Here is an 11,772-nt window from a genome sequence, read left to right on the forward strand (position 1 = left end):
CAAAAAAAAAAAAAAAAAAAACACAGAAAATACCAATTATTGTAACTACCTAAATAAGTCACCAAGTAAAAAACCAATGTATCTAAATTATAAATTCAGTCATTCAGTCATTCTAATTCTAATTCTTGGGATTCAGTCATGGAAACTGTCCATTTTGTTCACTAAAGATTATTTGTTGTGTTATTAATAAAGTTTACACATAATACCTATCACTTTATGTGTCTTATATTTTCAATGTTAGTCATTCAGGTTTCAGGGAATAGGACATGGCATTCACACGGGAAATAAAATCTGTACTCAAATTGGGCAACATTCGGCAGATGAAGAGACTTTTGATGTCTTTTGTAGTGTTGGCACACATTGCCGATTTTGGATTTAATTAAGACTTCAAAAATTTAATTTTCTTGGAAGTAGTCTTTTTAATGTCCACATCCAGAGACATTGTTTTGTAAATAAAACTCTTGACCTTTTCGAAAAAGTTGTTCTGTGTTTTTGTTTTGTTATATGTTAAAACTGGTTTTTATGCATAGTCTAAGAAGTAATTGTTAAAAATTTTAAAGGGCTATTGAAAGATTTCACTTTTTCACCCATGAGTTAATACTTGACATTTAGCAGCTAGTGTTTTATTTTAGCTAACAAAATTTTAATTTTGGTAAAACTGATGCTATTTCTGTGCAGTGTGTAGAGCCCACTCAGCTGATTTAAAATTTTTTTTTTTTAACCTCAGAATGAGTTAATTTATTCCACAAATTTCTCAAATGTTTTGAGATGATAAAAAGGTAAAATACTATGAATGTCAGTGAGTGAAAATGGGGGCATACTTTGAAAGTAAAATGATGTAAAGTTGGAAATTGAAGTACTACGGAAACATCTTTGCCTACTTCAGAATTCCCTAAGATCTTCTTTCTCTACTCAGAAGGTAGAGAGATTTAAAAGTCAGATTAGGGAAAGAAGACCCATGAGGTTATTGTGCAGAGACAGTGCTAGGGAAGTTCAGTTCATTTAGACCATTATCATGGAGATAGAAAGGACTAGGAAACCCCAGAGTCAAGAATAAATCTCTTCCTCAGTGCCATGAAAAGCCATGTCTGAGCCTGATGCAAAAGAAGAAATGGGCTCCGCAATATACATTTATGTAAAATATAAGTAAATTTCATTTGTTGAACCAAATGGAAAAAGGTAATAAAAGGTAATAAAAATAAAAAATACAGGAGTATACATAAAGGCCTGCATTGCCTCATTCGTTCCAACACTATCATCAACCCTTCCTGGAGGATGTGACAGTTTTGTGGCCCTGACTAGAACCTAGGGCTCATTGGGAACAACTTTTTCTCTTGCACAAAACACAGGGTTATAAAACAAACAAGCAACAATAGTCTGTCTTTATTTATAAATTTCTTCACCATGCATTTTTTTACAGTATTTTTTTAGAACAGTTTTACATTGACAGCAAAAGTGACAGGAAGGGTCATGGCACCAATGTACCTCCTATCTCCACACACGCATAGCATTTCTCATTATCAACATCCCCCACCAGAGTGGTACATTTCTTATGATTGATGAACCTTCACAGACACATTATCATCACCCAGAGTCCAAAATTTACATTATTGTTCACTGTTAGTGTTGTACATTCCATAGGTTTGTACCAATTTATAATGACATGTATCCATCTTTATAACATCAGATAGATGATTTTTCACTGTCCTGCCTTTGCTCTGTATTTCACCTATTTATCCATTCCTCCCCTCACCCCCTAGAAAGCACTGTACTGTTTGACTGTCTCAATACTTTTGCCATTTCCAGAGTGTCATATAGTTGAAGATACAGTATGTACCCTTTTCAAACTGGCTTTTTTATTGAGTAGTATGCAGTAACGTTTCTTCCATGTCTTTTTGTGGATTGATAGCTCATTTCTTTTTAGCAAGAAATAACATTATATTGTCTAGATATACAACAGTTTATTTACTCATTGACCTACTGAAAGACAACTTGGTTGCTTCCGTGTTTTGGCAATTATAAATGAAGCTGCTTTAAACATCCATATGCAGATTGTTGCTTGGACATGTTTATAGCTCCTTTGGGTAAATACTAAGGAGCATAACTGCTGAATTGTAGGATAAGAGAATGTTTAGTTTTGTAAGAAACTGCTAAACTGTCATTCAAAGTGGCTAAATCATTTTGCATTCCCCCTAAAATGAATGAAGGTACCTGTTGCTCCACATCTTCATCAGCATTTGGCGTTGTCAATGATCTGGATTTTGATTACTGTAATAGGTGTTTAGTGGAATTTCTTTATTTTAATTTGCGTTTCCCTCATGATATAGGATGTGGAGCATATTTTCACATGGTTATTGCTATTTGTGTATAATTTGCTAAGGTGTCAGGTCTTCTGCTCATTTTTAAAATTGTTTTCTTATCATTATATTTTAAGAGTTCTTTGTATATATTGAATAACAGTCCTTCATGAGATATGTCTTTTGCAAATATTTTCAGTCTGTGATTTGTCTTTTCATTCTTTTAATGATATCTTTTACAGAGTACACATTTTTAATTTTCATTAAGTTCAGCTTGCCAATTCTTTCTTTCATGAATTGTGCCCTTGCTATCATATATAAAAAGTTATCGGTGAATCCAGGGTCATCTACAATATCTCCTACGTTTCCTTTTAGTTTTATAGTTTTGCATTTACACTTAGGTTTTTTCACCTTTTTGAATCAATTTTTGTGATGGGTGTAAGATTAGCATCTAGATTTAACGTTTTGCCTGTACATATCCAATTATTCCAGCACCATTTGTTGAAAGGACTATCTTCTCCACAGTATGATTTTGATCCTTTGTTTAAGATTAGTTGAGTACATTCATGTAGCTTTATTTCTGGGTACTCTTTTCTGTTCCACTGATCTGTTTATCTATTCTTTTGCAAATATTAGGCTACCTCGATTACTATAGATTTATAGTAAGTCTTGATGTCAATACTACCAATCCTTCAATTTTGTTCCAGTCTTTAATATTGTCTTGGCTATTCTGGTTCTTTTTCTTTTTCACATAAATTTTAGAATCAGTTTGTCAGTATCTACAAAATGACTAGTGAGATTTTGATGAAGATTGCGTTGAATGTACAGATCAAGTTTGGAAGAACTGACATCTTGGCAATATTGAGTTTTCCTGTCCATGGATGTGGATTATCACTCTATTTCTTGGATTCCTTAGTTTTGTAGTATTCCTTGTGCAGGTCTTGTACATATTTTGTTGGATTTACACCTACGTTTTTATTTTTGTAGGTTCTAATATAAATGACATTGTGTTTTTAATTTCAAATTCAAATTTTATTGCTGGTATATAGGAAAGTGATTGACTTTCGCATATTAACCTTTTGTCCCTCAACCTTGCTATAATTGCTTATTAGCTCTAGGAGGGTTTTTGGGTCAATTCTTTAGGCTTTTCTACATAAATGATTATGTCATATGTAAACAAAGTTTTATTTTTTTTCCCTTCCAATCAGTACACCTTTTATTTCTTTTTCTGTTTTATGTCATTAACTAGGACTTTCAGGACAATGGTGAAAAGCAATAGTGACATGAAATAGTCTTGCCTTCTTTCTACTTTTTTTTTTTTTTTTTTGAGATGGAGTCTCGCTCTGTCACCCAGGCTGGAGTGCAGTGGCCGGATCTCAGCTCACTACAAGCTCTGCCTCCCGAGTTTACGCCATTCTCCTGCCTCAGTCTCCTGAGTAGCTGGTACTACAGGCGCCCACCACCTCGCCTGGCTAGTTTTTTGTATTTTTTAGTAGAGACGGGGTTTCACCGTGTTAGTCAGGATGGTTTCCATCTCCTGACCTATGTGATCCGCCCGGCTCGGCCCCCCAAAGTGCTGGGATTACAGGCTTCAGCCACCGCGCCCGGCCTTCCTTCTTTCTATTTTAGTGGGACAGCTTCCAGGTCCTCATCATTAAAGATGATGTTAAACTGTAGGCTTTTCGTAGCTATTCCGTTTCAATTTGAGGAAGATTTCTTCTATTCCCAGTTTACTGAGAGTTTTTGTCATATGTCACTGTTGGATTTTATCAAATACCTTTTCTGTATCTATTGATACAATTTCATGACTTTTCTAGCCTCTTGATGCAATGGATTGCATTAATTGATTTTTGATGTTGAACTAGCATTGCATATCTGTGATAAATTCAACTTGGTTCTGATATATAAATCTTTTTATATATTGTGGGATTAAATTTGCAAATACTTTGCTGAAGTTTATTTTTGCATCTATACTCATAAGAGATATTAGTCTGCAGTTTTCTTTTCTTATAAAGTCTGTCTGGTTTTGATATCAGGATGATGTTGACCTCATATAGAATGAGTTGAGAAGTATGCCTTCTACTTCTATTTTCTGAAACAAATGGTAGATAATTGGTATAATTTCTTCCTTCAATCTTTGTTAGAATTCACCAGTGAGCTTCTTTGGGCCTGATGTTACCTGTTGTGGAAGGTTGTTAATTATTGACTCTATTTCTTTCATAGATGTAGGGCTCTTTGGATTTTGTATTCCTTTTTGTGTGAGTTTCGGCAGATTTTGTTACTCAAGAAATTGACTCATTTAATCTAGGTTGTCAAATTTATGGGCATGCAGTTGTTCATAGTATCCCTTTACTATCTTTTTGTTGTCAGTGGAGTTGTAGTGATATTCCCTCTTCCATCTCTGATATTAAAAATTTGTGTCCTTTGTCCTTTTCTTTTAGTTGACCTGATAGAGGTTTATCTATTTTATTTACCTTGCAAAAATCAGCTTCTGGTTACATTGATTTTATTTATTGATATCTTACTTTCAAATTCATTGATTTTTGCTTTAGTTTTCATTATTTCTTTTCTTCTGCTTAATTTGAATTAAAGTTTATTTTCTTTTACTAATTTCCAATGGTAGAAGCTTAAATCATTGATTTTAGATCTTTCTTCTTGTTCTTCTTTTTTTTTTTTTTTTTTTTTAATGGAGTCTTGCTCTGTCGCCCAGGCTGGAGTGCAGTGGCGCGACCTCGACTCACTGCAACCTCTGCCTCCCAGGATCAAGCAATTCTCCTGCGTCAGCCTCCCGGGTAGCTGGGATTATAGGCACATGCCACCACGCTCAGCTAGTTTTTGTATTTTTAGTCGAGGCAAGGTTTCACCATGTTGGCTAGGCTGGTCTGGAACTCCTGACCTCAAGAGATCCGCATGCCTTGGCCTCCCAAAGTGCTGGCATTACAGGTGTGAGCCACCGCACTTTTCTAAAATATGTATTCAATGTTATAAGTTCTAGGAACTAATTTTACTATATCCCACAAATGTTACAGTGTTTTCATTTTCGTGTATTCCCGTTTTTTTTATTCTTAATTTTTTAAATTTATATGTTATTTTGAAATGTGTTATTTTGAGATTTTTCCAGTTATCTTTCTGTTATTGGTTTCTAGTTTAATTACATTGTGGCTTGAGAGCAGACAATGCATCATTCTTTTTTAAAATTTTTGTTAAGGTGTGTTTTATGGCCCAGCATGTGTTCTATCTTAGTTAAGGTACCATGTGAGCTTGAGAAGAAATGTATTCTGCTGTTGTTGGATAAAGTAGGTCTATAGATGTCAATTATATTCAGTTGATTGATGATGCTATGGAGTTCAACTATGTCCTTAAATTTATTTTCTGCTTGTTGGATGTGTCCATTTATGATTGAAGGATGAAATCTTTAACTAAAACAGTGGAATTGCACCAGCAGTTCCATCAGTTTTTGCCTTCCATACTTGGATACTTTGTTTTTAGGCACATATACATTACAGGTTGTTATGAATTCTGGAAGAATGAATCCCTTTACTATTATGCAATACTCCTCCTTTTAAGTTAATATTATTTTTAACTGACAAATTATAATTGTACATTTATAGGGTGCAGTGTGATATTTTGATATGTGTGTACAATGTGAAATAATTAAATCAAGCTAATTAATATATGCATCACCTACTTTATCCATCATTTTTATGGTGAGACATTTGAAATGTACTCTCTTAGTTATTTTGAAATATAAAATACATTATTGACCATAGTCATACTGCCATGCAATAAATATCAACACTTACTCTTCCTGTCTGAAACATTGTACCTTTTGCCTACAAACTTCCCATTTTCTCTATCCCCCTCGCCCACCCAACCTCTGGTATCTATCATTTTCATCTCTACTTCCATGATTTCAGCTATTTTAGATTCCAAGTATAAGTGAAATCATGCCATATTTGCCTTTCTGTGTCTGGCTTATTTCATTTAGCATAACTTCCTTCAGTCTCATTGATGTTGTTTCATATATTTTTTTCTTTTAATAAGACTGAATAGTATTCCATTGTGTATAGGTACCATGCTTTCTTTATCCATTCATCCATTGGTGGACATTTAGGTTGAATCTATGTCCTAGCATATAATGTTGCAATAAACATGAAAGTGCAGATAACCCTTTGACATCCTGACTTCATTTCTTTTGGATATATATTCACAAGTGGGATTGCTGAATCATATGCTAGTTACATTTTTAGTTTTTTTTTAAACAAACTAGTCATGCTGTTTTCCATAATGACTGTACTAATTTACCTCTGATACCTCTATTTGCTCTGAAGTCTGCTCTGTCTAAAATTAATATAACTATTCCTGCTTTTTTATTAGTGAGATCATGGCATGCCTTTCTCTCTCCCTTTAGTTTTAGTCTAATGTCTTCTACTTTTTTAATGACTTCTGTGGTTTTAACTGAACATTTTATATAATTCCATTTCTCTCCTTTCTTAGCATTAGTTATACTTTTTTTATTAGTGCTTTTTGGAGGTTGCCCTAGAGTTTGAAATATACATTAAACAAGTCCACTTTGAAATAACACTATACCACTTTATGGTTAGTGCAAGTACCTTATAATATTAATTTTTAAATATCCCAATTCCTCTCTCTCATCTCTTTTATCATCACTGTCATTCATTTCACTTATATATATATGTGCACATACATACACACATACATAATAAAGTATGTTATTGTTATTAATATTTTGAGCTAATCATTATTTCTGAGCTCACTCAAGAATAAGAAAAATAAGTCTTTATTTTAGCCTTCACTTTTTAAAAATGCTCTTCCTTTCTGTATGTAGATCTGAGTTTCTGACCTATATTTATTTTTTTATCATCTAAAGTTGTCTATAGAATTAAAAATTTTTTTTCAATTTTGGCAAACTTTACCATAAAGGCATCGAGCCTGGTGTTTTCTTTAAATTCTTTTATGATTACTTAAAGCCATTCTTTATAAATTTTGGTAAGTTATATTTATCTATGTATTTGTAATTATTTTTCTCTTTTCAAATTTTTTGGCAAAGTTCTCCATGGTTCTATTTATTCTAATGTCTGTTTTGGTAAATTGTGTTCTTCAAGAAATATGTTCTTATTTTATAAGTTGCAAATTTTATTGGGATAATATTGTTTACAATATCCTCTTATTATATTTTAACATCTTTACAGTCTATAGTGATATCCTCTTTTATTCTGCATATTTTAAATGTGTGCTTTCTGTGTTTATTGATTAGTCTTCCTAGGAGTTTATTACTTTGATTCATCATTTCAAAGAATTTGTTGCTTTGTTGATTTTTCACTTTTATATGTTTGTTCTCAAGTTTTTAATGTTGCAAGTTATGCTCCCTGGGAAGCAGACTTTAGGTAAAACATAGCACAGTAGGTTGATTGGGTAGTGTTCTTAGAATTAACACCAGGAAGGAAAGGAAAGGGAGCAGAACTGAAAGACAAAGAAGTTGGACTTTAATCGAGACCACCCTGGCTAATACTGCGAAACCCTGTTTCTACTAAAAATACAAAAATTAGCTGGGTGTGGTGGCACACACTTGTAGTCCCAACTACTCAGGAGGCTCAGGCCCGAGAATCACTTGAACCCAGGAGGCAAAGGTTACAGTGAGCTGAGATCATGCCACTGCACTCCAGCCTGGGCTATGAGATGAGACTCCACCTCAAAAAAAAAAAAAAAAAGTTGGATTTTGATTCATTCAAAACAAAAGCTTCTTTTAGAGTTCTGGAACTGAGATAACTTTTAGCATTTCTCTGATTTATTGCAACCAGACCAGAACTTTTTACGCCTGCATCCACCAATATTAGATGTGAGATGCTTCAGGAAAAGATAAAAAGATGAAGGACTTCCAGGAAGGCAGTTCTATTAGGCAGCAGCACTCCAACAGTTTATATAATAAGCAGCTTAGGAAATGGGTAGTGAAGCACAGTGTCCACTTCAGTTAATCCATGCTGCTCAAATCCATGTGCAGCTTCTCCATGATTCTGGTATGTGTGTATTTTTTTATTTCTCTAGTGGAGACTTATTAAATGAAGAAACCACACAGCTTCCAACTCTGCAGTAGATCTTCGAACTGTAACTGATATTCAACATTACCATCCTTGTTGTAAACTGAATGTTGTATCACTCAAAATTCATATGTTGACCCCCTAACTTCCCATGTGATGGCATTGAGAGGAAGAGCCTTTGGGGCATAGCTGAGTTTAGGTAAGATCATAGAGGTGGGGGCCCCATGGTGGATTTCCTGTCCTTATAAGAAGTGAAAGCCCAAAGCTCTCACTCTCTCCCCACCATGGGAGGACACAGCAAGAAGTCAGCTATCTGATAACCAGGAAGAGGGCCCTTGCCAGGAACTAACTGCCAGCACCTCCTCCTTGATCTTTCCATCCTCCAGAACTGCGAGAAATAAATTTATGTTTCTAAGCCACCCACTGTATATTTTACAGAGGCCTGAGCTAAGATACTTCTTAGTTATTCATTTTCACCCTCTTCACCCTTAAAAAGCACCTCTGCTGGTCAGGTGGCCTAACTTCAGAAGACTCAGACCTTCACCTGTGACAGTCCTATAGTCACAGTCGCTATGGCTTCTCAGGTCCTGGCTGCTGTATTACTATCTTGATTCTCAAAGTTGTACAAGAGAATATCAAAAGACACCAAAGTGGATTAGGATTAGTTAGTGTTAAAAATATTCCTCCTGCTTTACATTCTGCAAGAGCTCTACCTTTCTCTGAAGTTCAGATCAATTATCCTATCAGGATAGTGAATTCTCTTCAAGTCATTTGGGAAAAGTCCCCTGAAATACACTGGAAGAAGGCATAACTTAAGTTCATTGAAATTTTTGCAGTGTCCCAGAGTCAATGTATTCTACCTTTGTCAACCAGAACTTCTGCATCATGCAGTCCAAACTTGCGGGTCTGGAAAGCTCAAACTCTGTAAATGAGAAATGGGGGTGGTGGTGTTAAGTAAGTTATTTATATTTTAAGCCCCTGATTTTAGACTCATGTATTTTATCTACTGGGAAAAAAATCATATTATGGTTGTTGATTTAGAATACACACCCTAAAAAATGACAGCCCATCTTTGTATGGTCTCATGTCTGAGCTAGGCATCCCATTGAAATCTTTAACTTTACATGCCATTGTTCCACTACGCACCACCCAGAAGCTAATTGGTCTCCACGCAGAATGGTGCTATTAGGGGGATTCAGTGATTGTCTTGTATGTATGGACATCATGCAATAACAGGAGATAAACTTGTTTTGGAGATAGGGAACCCATTCTACTGAATTTAGGCATAGTCTTCCTTACATCACATCGGTTATCATGTCTACATGCCCCTCGTACTCACACTTGGGTTGTGTGATGGTTAATATTGAATGTCAACTTGATTGGATTGAAGGATGCAAAGCATTGTTCCTCGGTGTGTCTGTGAGGGTATTACCAAAGGAGATTAACATTTGAGTCAGTGGACTGAGAAAGCCAGATCCACCCTCAATATGGGTGGGCACAATCCAATCAGCTGCCAGCATAGCCAGAATAAAAACAGACAGAAAAAAGTGGAAGGCCCAGACTGGCTAAGTCTTCTGGCCTCCATCTTTCTTCCATGCTGGATGCTTCCTGCCCTGGAGCATCAGACTGCAAGTTCTTCAGCATTTGGACCCTTGGACTCACACCAGTGATTTGCCAGGGGCTCTTGGACCTTCTGCCACAGACTGAAGGCTGCACTATCAGCTTCCCTACTTTTGAGGTTTTGAGACTCAGACTGGCTTCCTGACTCCTCAGCTTGAAGACAACCAATGGTGGGACTTCACCTTGTGATCCTGTGAGTCAATTCTCCTAATAAATTCCCCTTCACATAGACGTCTATCCTATTAGTTCTGTCCCTCTAGAGAACCCTGACAAACATGGGTTGCTATCAACTGGACAAATCATTCTGTCAACTAAGATTTTTAGTGCTTCCGCACTTCTACCACAGTGAGTGTACACTAATGAATGCAAACATTTGTATTACCCAATACATGGTCTAGTAGAGCATCCTCAGATGTGAACTATGCTGCCTCCTCTATCCAGAAAGGACTACCAAACGTTGTGCTTCCATCTTACTGCAGTGCAGTAAGAAATAGTTTGTCCTTTATTTTGTAGATGTCCCATCATGCCCTCAACCACCAAATGCCTAAATTTTACTGTTAGAATCGCTGTCAGTGATTGTACATTGACATTCTGTTGTTCCAGCACCATTCTTTTCCTATTAAATTACATTTGCAAATTTGATTTAAAAAAAAACAACTGACTATGTATGCTTGTAAGCATTTCCAGATTATGTTATTCTTTCAACCTAAATATGTGTCCTTATGCCAATACCCCACTCCATCTATTATTGCAGTGTATGATAAGTCTTGAAATCTAGTAGTGTAAGTTCTTCAACATTGCTCTTAATTTTTAAAATCACTGTTGCTATTTAAAATTGTTTGTATTACATGGAAATTCTATAACCAGTTTGCCAAATTCTACAAAGTCCTGCTGAGATTTTAATTGGGATTTTGCTTATTCTGCGCTCAATGAAAGAAAATTATCTTAACAATACTGAATTTTTCAATCTATTAACATGTTGTATATTACTGTTTACTTAGGATTTTTTCACTTTTCCTGCCTTGTTTTGAATTGATATTGTAGTTTTAAGTATTTTTTTTTTATTTCTAATATTGGCTTAGTAACTATGCCCCACTTTTTGATTTTGTAGCACAGTTGACTGTTGTAACAACACAAGTTGGAATTATGCATGTCCAATTGTCTGTGGATATTTTTCAATAAAAGTTACACTGAGTACATCAGCCTCTCTCCAGCTTCTCCTTCTACCCCCTCCAATTGTTCCACCTCTGCCACCCCAAAACAGCAAGAACAACCCCTCCCTTCCTCCTCCTCCTCAGCCTACTCAAGGTGAAGCTCATAAAGATGACAGATTTTATGATGAACCACTTCTGCTTAATAAATTGTAAACGTATTTGCTCTTCCTTAGGATTTTCCTAATAACATTTTCTTTTCTTTAGCTTAACTTATGTTAATAATGCAGAACATAATACATGTAACATACAAAATATGTGTCAATTGTTTATGTTTTTGATAAGACTGCTAAAGAAGCTAATAGCAGTTAAGTTTCTTGGGAGTCAAAAGTTATACAAGGATTTTCAACTGCATTGGGGTCGAGTTGTTCAAGTGTGAATTGTAGTTCTTCTCATGTTTACAAACTTACCATATTATATCTTTGAGTAATAGTATACCAATATCATATATTTACTTACAACATAAGAATCTTACAATTGTATACTTCTACTTCCTACCTCTCATCCTTTTTCTGTTTTTTTCCAGCTCCGCCTCCCAGGTTCATGCCATTCTCCTGCATCAGTCTCCCAAGTAGCTGGGACTAC

General features: G+C 35.3%; 1 long non-coding RNA gene across 1 annotated transcript in view; it reads left to right on the top strand.

Moving 5' to 3' along the window:
- Nucleotides 1-11,172, top strand: part of LOC105515279 — a 25,879-nt gene extending 14,707 nt beyond the window's left edge. Inside the window, exon 2 of the long non-coding RNA XR_001002292.1 lies at nt 8,364-11,172. This is a non-coding gene — a long non-coding RNA (uncharacterized LOC105515279). The remainder of the gene's footprint in view (nt 1-8,363) is intronic.
- Nucleotides 11,173-11,772: the final 600 nt, after the last annotated feature.

This window comes from Colobus angolensis, unplaced genomic scaffold (assembly GCF_000951035.1).
Source record: "Colobus angolensis palliatus isolate OR3802 unplaced genomic scaffold, Cang.pa_1.0 Scaffold258, whole genome shotgun sequence".
NCBI lineage: Eukaryota > Metazoa > Chordata > Mammalia > Primates > Cercopithecidae > Colobus > Colobus angolensis.